Source organism: Petaurus breviceps, unplaced genomic scaffold (assembly GCF_028583685.1).
Source record: "Petaurus breviceps papuanus isolate PSGF00001 unplaced genomic scaffold, PetGlider_PUasm1.0 90925, whole genome shotgun sequence".
In the NCBI taxonomy this organism is placed as follows: Eukaryota; Metazoa; Chordata; class Mammalia; order Diprotodontia; family Petauridae; genus Petaurus; species Petaurus breviceps.
The window spans coordinates 18,424,559-18,433,353 of record NW_027187380.1 but is presented as its reverse complement, the minus strand read 5'-3'; positions in this window follow the sequence as shown (position 1 = coordinate 18,433,353).

Sequence of the window (8,795 nt, the reverse complement as noted above, 5' to 3'; positions counted from 1 at the left end):
GGAAGAGAAGACAAAGACTCTCTCTCTCTCTCTCTCCCAATTTCCAAGGCAAATTCCCTGTCAGGGCCTTGACTAGAATCTTTCCACTGTTAGATTGATCTCCTTTTAAGGATAACTAGATTCCAAACTAGCTTGCTATTTTTATCCCTGCCACATAGGTCATGACTGAAACTCTTCAACCAATTCCAACACACTTTCTTTGTAGATTCATTTCATTTCATCCAATGGCTTGAAGCATTTTTATTCTTCCAAACGGATTAAAGATTTTTTTTTTATTATTTAGTTTATACCTTTGATTAATTTATACTATAACTCAAACAAAAGAGACATCCTCCCCTAAAAAGCTTTTAATCAATCTAGGGCTCACAGGAACACCTAGGGCTAGTTATATAGATCTGTAAGTTATCTTCATAGGAATGAGGATTCCACATGTGAGAGCTAATGATGTCATGAAGTGAGGGAATGTAGTGAGAAAATGAAACATTCAGAACAGAACTTTGATGATATTTCCTACTAAATGACATATAATTTCTCACTCCAAATTCTAAGATTTTTGCTCATTTAAGCTAATTTTCAATTGATGAAATTTCAAAAAGGAGGATAGAGAGAAGAGAAAGTAGGAAGGGAGAAATATGTTCTATTAAATAATATACTATAGTTCTATATCCCTGGACATGTTTAGGGGGAGTAAACAGAATATTTTTATCCCCAAGAACCTCACTTCAGCTTCATAGAAGAGAGGAATACAGCTTAAAGTAGACCCTGGCTCTAGCCCACTTAAAAGCTTCCTGTATTCATAACCTAGAAGGATCTGGGTTCCCTCCCACCACCATCTTTTTTCTCCATGGAAACAATCTTTTTTCTCCTGGAACTCCATGAGCTTCTAGACTTCCACAGCTAACAGGTGTATCTATGACCAGGTGCTAAGGACTTTTACAGTAGGATCCTGAAGTAAGTTGACTAAAGGAAAAACAATTACTTCTCTTCTGCTGTAAGCATTCTCCCTTCACTAATTACCAAAGATGTTTTTAATATCAAGTGAAGGAGGACAAAATAATATTTATTCAACCATCCCAGATTCATCTTTTGGGAGGATAGGGACTTGGTAAATGAAGGGGCTTTCAGATTCTTCTTTCTCCTTCCCATCACCCCAAAATCAATTTCCTTTTCATATACCAAAAACCCCAAGAGATAGCCACCTAAGGCCCTAGCACCACCCCCTGGCCCAGATCAAGGATTCAGAAGCCTAGAGAAGTACCTTAGTGCACAGAATCACAGAATTTGATAGTGGGAAGAGACCTCGTTAGCTGTCTAGTCCAACATATACCCAAAAATATTTATCACTACGCAAGAAATAGAAATTCCCTTGAACAAAATGAAGCAAAATGGAACCACTAGCAGTATTAATGACAGTAAAAACAAGTCCTAACTACCGCTATCATCATTCAAATGTCCAGAGAAACATGGGCTACAACCTCAATAAATTTTTAAGAGAAGGCTAAAAATTGTATTATCAGAGAAAATAATACCAACCTTTTGCTTTTCCATCTATTTTATTTTGGGTTGATATACAAATTTCTCTAGTAATAATAAGCCTATAGGTCTCTGGGTATTTCTTTACAGAACTTTCATGATTAAGTCAAAACAAATCATTCAATTCTTTGAAGGGTCCTAAAAGTCTTCCAGTCCATCTTCCTGTGTCATGCGAAATTCCCTTTTTACAGTATACTAAGATCCCTCTAGGACCTAGAAGCCAGGGAGCTTTCCTGAAGTTTAGAGTCAGCACCTACTTTAAGTTGTATTCCTTTCTCCCTCAAAGTTGACGTGAGGGGACTAGGGATCAAAATGTTCCTCTTACCCCCCTCCATATGTCCAGGGATATAGAACTATAGTATGGTTATTTAATAGGATACAATTCTCTTTCTCTACCTCTCTTCTCTTCAAAACCTCCTCCTAGAAAGTTAGAAATTTCATCATTTATAAATCAGTTTGGTTTAATGAGAAAAACCTTTAGAACTTGAAGAGAAATTATCAGTCACTTCACAATAAATGTTTTACAATCTTATAAGTCACTTAGCCTTTGTTTCAACACTTTAGAGTGATGGGATGTTTTTATTATATTAAATGAAATTTGCTTCCCTCTTACTTCTACCCATTAGTTCTGATCCTGATTTCTGGAGCAATACAGAGCAAGTCTTCTCTGCCTTCTTATGAAAGCTTTTACAGTGTTTGAAGATAAATAGTATATCATTCCCTTTGTCTTCTCTTCCCCAGGATCATCATAGACCTTTCACTTACTCAGCCCTAATGTCAAAGGCTTGGAACATAAATCATATTCTTCCCAACACAATTGGAGTGTTTTATGGTTAACACGCTCCCACAATCACTACCACCACAAGGTTATAATTATACATATCTTTTATATCTTTTAATTAGTATTTGTTTAGTGCCTAACATGTGTGTGGTGCTATACTGAGTGCTAGCATTGAGGGGGGAGGAGGATACAAATAATATCGTTCTCCATGGAGCTTAAAGTCTAAGAAGGCAGTGGAAAGGACACTGGCTTTAGAGGCAAAGGACCTAGGTGAAAATCCCAACTCCAGTATTTACTACCTATCTGATCTTGGGAAAAGCATTTAACCTCCCTAGGCCTCAGTTTATACAATCAAAGGATTGGACTCAGGGGCTTCTGAGGGCCCTAACAGCTCTCACTCTATACTCTGTGAAAAATGTGACAAGAGATTGGAAAAAAAGAAAAGCTCCTAGCAACTTCAAGGAAGGTTTTATGAAAGAAATGGGATTTTTGAGGGTCTTAAATTATGGGTAGGAATTGAACTGGAAGAGCAGGCAGGGAAAGACACTCCAAGCAAAGAGAACAATAGAAGGAAAGGCATGGAGGTGGGAAAGTGCCATCAGTCTGGTTCAACTGGAGAGTGATAGATACATGAAGAAAAACTGTATGAGCCTAAAGGTCAAGTGAAGGGATTTAGATATCAGTCTGCCAGTAACTGTTGAGCAAAACAGTGGTATGACCAACTTTAGCAACAAAATATAGGACAGATCAGAAGCAAAAGACGATGGAGCAAAAGGACCAATTTGGAAGATATTGCAATAGTTAATACTGAAATCAGTTTGAGTGTTTTAAGTAAACACCATTGAATAGGGACCCAAACTACTTTTGGCCATACAGAGAATAATGAGATCACAAACTTCCATCATTGTTCCTTATAAGATAGGGGTATCTTTCATGACTACGGGAATTATCCTCTCCAACAAACTCTTTGCCCAGAAGAAAGAATATTAAGTGCCTACTATGTGCCAGGTACTCTGTTATGTACTTTACAAATACTACTTTAATCCTCAAAGCAACCCTGAGATGTAGGTGCTATTGTTATCCCCATTTCACAGTTGAAGAAACTGAGACAAACAAAGGTTAAGTGACTTGCACAGGTTTACAGAGCTTTCTGAGAGCTTTTTATAGAAATTTCTGAGGCCGCATATGAACTCAAGTCCTTCTGACTCAGGTCCCAAAGCTCTATCTATTGCACCACTTAGCTGTCTCTATGCAGAATAATCTTCATACTTACCTGTCACTCTATCTTAGTGTTTTCTCAGTTTCCCCAATTTCTACCTTTTGAGACACTTCAGATCTACCCATCTCACTTAACATTCCAGTATAACTTAATTTTCATCTTCTTCATGAAATCATTGCTAATCATCTCTCCTCTCTGTCTTCTACTCCCATTTCAAGTTCATTGAGATTTCACTTCCCTAGGCACTTTCATGGAAATAGATTTATCACTACCATTTCTTGTTGATAATATAGAGGCCCATTTTATTGTTTGTCTAGATGAGATCTGGTCAGTTTCCCAACCTAGCCCTGACCTTCAGAATAAAATTTTTAATTAAAAATAAAACAAACTGTGTAGCATTATTTAAAGGATATTATTAAGGGATGTGGGAGGTCACTTCATGGATCACACTTGTAATAGGAAATGTTTTAATAGCTCTAGTTGTAAGCTGTTATTTGGCAATGTGAGGGTTAGAGTGATAACTATGCAGGTGAAAATTAACGACATACTATAAACTTATTATTTTAATAACGAAAGCTATTAAGAATTTCATGTCAGATTCTCTAAAAAATTGTCTGTTGAATCAGTTCTAGAAATGAACCAACAGGGATTCACATTAGACCTGAGAGAGATTCTACTTCTCCAAGTGGACATTTATTTCTCTCTCCTTTTCTGACTTTGGCTAGGGATCATAATATCATAGAGCTGGGGCTGGCAAGGACCTCCAAGACATGTGTGCATTGGCTCAAAGGTACCCACAGAGGGCACTCTGCTCTTGCACTTTTGGACCTGAGGAACTGACCAAAGCTAAAAGGTGTTGCTGTTCATCTGATCTGTTCTCTCACCCCCAACCCAGGCCTCAGGCTCCCTTCGGAACTAAGACCTTAGAATTAGTGACATCTTAGAAATCTTCCTTCATAGTTCACACTTTTTAACCATCTATTTTATGCCCAAGTCGATTCTAGGTAACTAAAAATCCAATAGGGGTACTCTGACTTAGAATCTTCCAGTATCCTTTGGCTAATAAGATTATTAAGTCAGAGTAGCTGCTGTTGTTGATCAAGCATTCCACTTGTGTCTGATTCTTCATGACTATATTTGAGGTTTTCCTTGGCAAAGATACTGGAGTGGTTTGCCATGTCCTTCATCAATTAATTTTACAGATGGGGAAACTGAGGCAGAGTTGAGTGACTTTCCCAGGGTCACACAGCTAGTAAGTGTCTGAGGCTGGATTTTAACTCAGGTCTTCCTGACTCCAGGCCCAGCACTTTATCCACTGTGCAACCTAGCTGCCCTATTAGGCTAATGTACCACCCGAACAATCAAAATATCCCTGATGTCAAGGAAATTGCTAGGGTGAAAGCTGCCTCTACCAAAGAAGAGCTGCTCTATGATGGGTCCAAGTGAACTTCCTGAGACATACAGATTAAATGGCTTACCCAGGGTCATACAGATGGTATATGACAGAAGCAAGATTTAATTGTGTGTGTGTGTGTTCACCAGTGCTCTATGTGGCTATTTTTCTCCTTTTATCCTCTCCCTCAGTAACCTCATTGGCCTCTATGGGTTGGCTCAACTATCATCTCTATGCTAATATCTCCAAGATCTATATTTTTAGCCCTGGTCATCTCCTAAGCTTTAGCAGTCCAGCACATCACCAACAGCCTATTGGATGTTTTGAACCAGGAGTACTTTAACTCCATGCATCTATAACTTATCTTCGTGAACCTTCCCTGCTCAAATAAAAAATGGCCCCTCTTTTTCTCTTCCTCATTGTTTTTGTTAAGAGGACCATGACTTTGGAGGGGCTAGGTGGCGCAGTGAGTAAGAGCGCCAGCCCCAGAGTCGGGAGAACCCAGGATTGGTTTGGGTCTCACTTAACACCCACACAAAAAATAACTGGCCATGTAACCTTGGTCAAGTTACTTAATCCCAATTCCTTAAAAAAAAAAGAGGACAATCTCTTTTAACATCACCCAGGTTCACAACCACAAAATAATCCTTGGCTCATCATTTTCCTTTATCCGTCATATCCAGTCCCTTTCCAAATCTTATCTATTTTATCCATCCAATTTCTCTTGTATTGGTCCCCTTTTCTTCATTCAACATGGCTGCCACTGTAGATCAGGCCCATATCACCTTTCACCTGGACAACTGCAATAACCACCTAATTGCTCTCCCAGTCTCAAATTTCTCCCCTCTTTAATCTGGTCTCCATATATCTCACAAAATGATATTTCTAAACATGGTTCTGTCCATGTTACTCTCCTGCTCGGTAAACCCCTGTGGTTCTATGTCACTTCTAGGATGAAATTTATACTCCTTTATTCAGTCCTCCAAAGTCCTTTAAAACCTGGATCCAAGCTCTTTTCGTAGCTTTAGTATACAGAACTCCCTTTCGTGCAGTATGCAGTGACACTCAACTTGGCTGGCCTGTTGCTCCTCACACATGATGCTCCAACTTCCACCTCTGTGTTTAGGCTGTCACACAGTTTTAGAATGCACATCCCTCTCAGCTCTGCTGTTTCCTTCAAAACTCAGATTATGCTTCACTTTCTATTGGAACCTTTCCTGGACCCCTCCCACCCACCTTTCAAGAGCAAGCTCTCACAGTGAAATTATTGTGTATTTACTTTGTATATTGTATAGACTGACATGTCTACATGTCATTTATCCACAAAACATAATTCCTTTAGGAAAAGGAGTATTTTATTTTTTATTTTATTTCCCCTATACCTAGTTCAGTAACTGTCATACAGTGGGAACTTAATAAATGCCTGATTAAATAATTGCTAACTTAATAATGACTTTATTCATTATTCCAGTCTGTCTCTACAAGAATACTAAACATATACTTACTATTCCTCTGAGTAAGCTTTTACATACACAGACACACACAGTAAATAGATAGAGAGATAGATAGAGAGATAGATAGATAGATAGATGATAGATAGAGTATATGTATGTATATATTTATGAAGTATGTGTATGTGTATGTTGATAAATACATAAACATTATTTTTTTTCAGCAAAACATTGGATTGAGTTCCCTAGAGGAAAGATAAAAATTGGCAAACTGGCAGCTTAAATTGATTTTTAAAGACCAAAATGGTTATCATTTTCTTAGAAAAAAATCACTACGCAATATTTTTCTCTGAATGGTGTGGAGACAATCTTGGATCTCTTTCCTTCTGTCTATATTTGTCTATCTTTGTCTATTGTCTCTGTCTTTATCTCTATCTCCCTCTGTCTGTTTCTCTCAGTCTCTGTCTCTGTCTCCCTCCCCAACCCCCACCCCTACCTCAGTCTCCTGATTTTCTCAAAGGCTAAAAGTTCTTAATCCATGCCCAAGCTTTGACCTGTACCATTTCCCACCTCAGCTGGTTCACCATACCTTAGGCATACTGGTGTCCCCAAGTCCAAGAGGTTCTTCCTATCAGTTCCAGACTTGGTTAACTTGATCCCTGATATAGCTCAGAATTTGCCAAGTGATCCACCATCCTCACCCTTCCCAATAGTATTAATCAAATGCCCCCATGTCCAACTTGATCTTGGTTTCTCAAAGGATATACCAACAGGACATAAGTTCTGGCAAGTCTTACCTGCTAAACTGAAAAGTTTTTCAAATAGAGGCATGGGGACAGAATGCATGATTCATCTAAGAACGAAGTTAGCCAGATTTGGAGAAACTCATCACCAGAAGGTTGTCCAAAGGTTGATAAATTATTTCAGTCACAGTCACTTTGAAAACTCAACTACTAAGTGATGATAGCACTCATTATAAACTGATGAATTATAACATGCTTAAAATATCTGTTACTTCATTCACAATCCCAAATGGAAAAATACTGCTAAGACTGTCTTCCACAATCCTGAGAAATCCATACATTCCAATTTCTATACAATTCTAAACATCTGGATTAAGGCTGAAAATGCGGCCAGTTATTAAAATGTTAAGAATTATACAAAAGTATTATGTCTGTATGTGTGCATATAACACATGTGCATATATACATACGTGTGAGTATATTTACACACGTGAAAGTCAGGATGGTTGGCTGAATGTTGCTGTTGGTAACCAAGTATTTGGATATTTGGGATGATATAATAACAGACACATACAACCATAGCTATAAAACTTTTGCTACCATTCACTAAAAAGCCTTCAGTAAAAGTATAGCTTTATAACAAATATGCAACAGCATAATCTTCATCCCAATTTCTCAGGAATTTATGTTCTCTACATGTCATTTGTCGATTACCTTATAGGCTAAAGAAGTGATAAGAGGCAACCACGTACATAAAGCATTATATGAAAGCTGTTGGATAAACAACACTAGACAATGGGTCAAATCTCTGAATCATTTATTCATATAAAGAATGTTTGTTGAAAGCCTGCTATGTGTGAAACACTACGCTAGACACTCTGGGGATACAAAGAAAATAGTGCCTATCTTTATGGGTATCAGTCAATCACTAGGAACTGATGAATCTGATCATATTTCCTAACTACTCCAATCAAACCAAGGTCTGTTATGCTCTACCTTCTGAATAAAGATTTTCCTCCTCGTGGTTCCAAGTGATATTCTTATAGAGATTTGAAAAAAAAACAGAGAGTTGAATAATAAAGACAAATAAACCGAGCAAGGCAAATGTGGGGAAAATGTACTTTTCACCCAAGCCTCCTCTTTCTCTATTAAGCCTCCTCTTTCTCTATATTATATTTCTCTCCTCAATTAATGAACAAGCACTTCTTAAGTAACTACTATGTGATGGGTAATACCATAGGCACTATAAATAAAAGAGAGAATAAAAGGAGAAGTGGAGAGAAAAAGAAAGAGAAAGGAAAGGGAAAGGGAAAGAAGAAAAAGAAGGTGATGAAAAAGAGGAGGAAAAAGAAGAGGTAGAGAAATATGAGGCAGAGGAAGAAGAAAAAGAAGAGGAAGAAGGAGAAGGAGGAGAAGAAACAGAAGAAAAAGAAATTTTTTTCAGAGGAGACAACATGTACATACATCTGAGAAGAGCACAAGCAGCAAAGCACAAACTTAAAAAAAAATCCCCCTGAAGAAGTTGTCACCTCAGCTTAGTCTCTAAGGCAATCAGAGATTTGAAGACATAGGAGAAAGACAGAGGGAGAGAGACAGAGAGACGGAAAGACAGAGACAGAGAGAGACAAAGAGAGAGAGAGAGAGAGAGAGAGAGAGAGAGAGAGAGAGAGAGAGA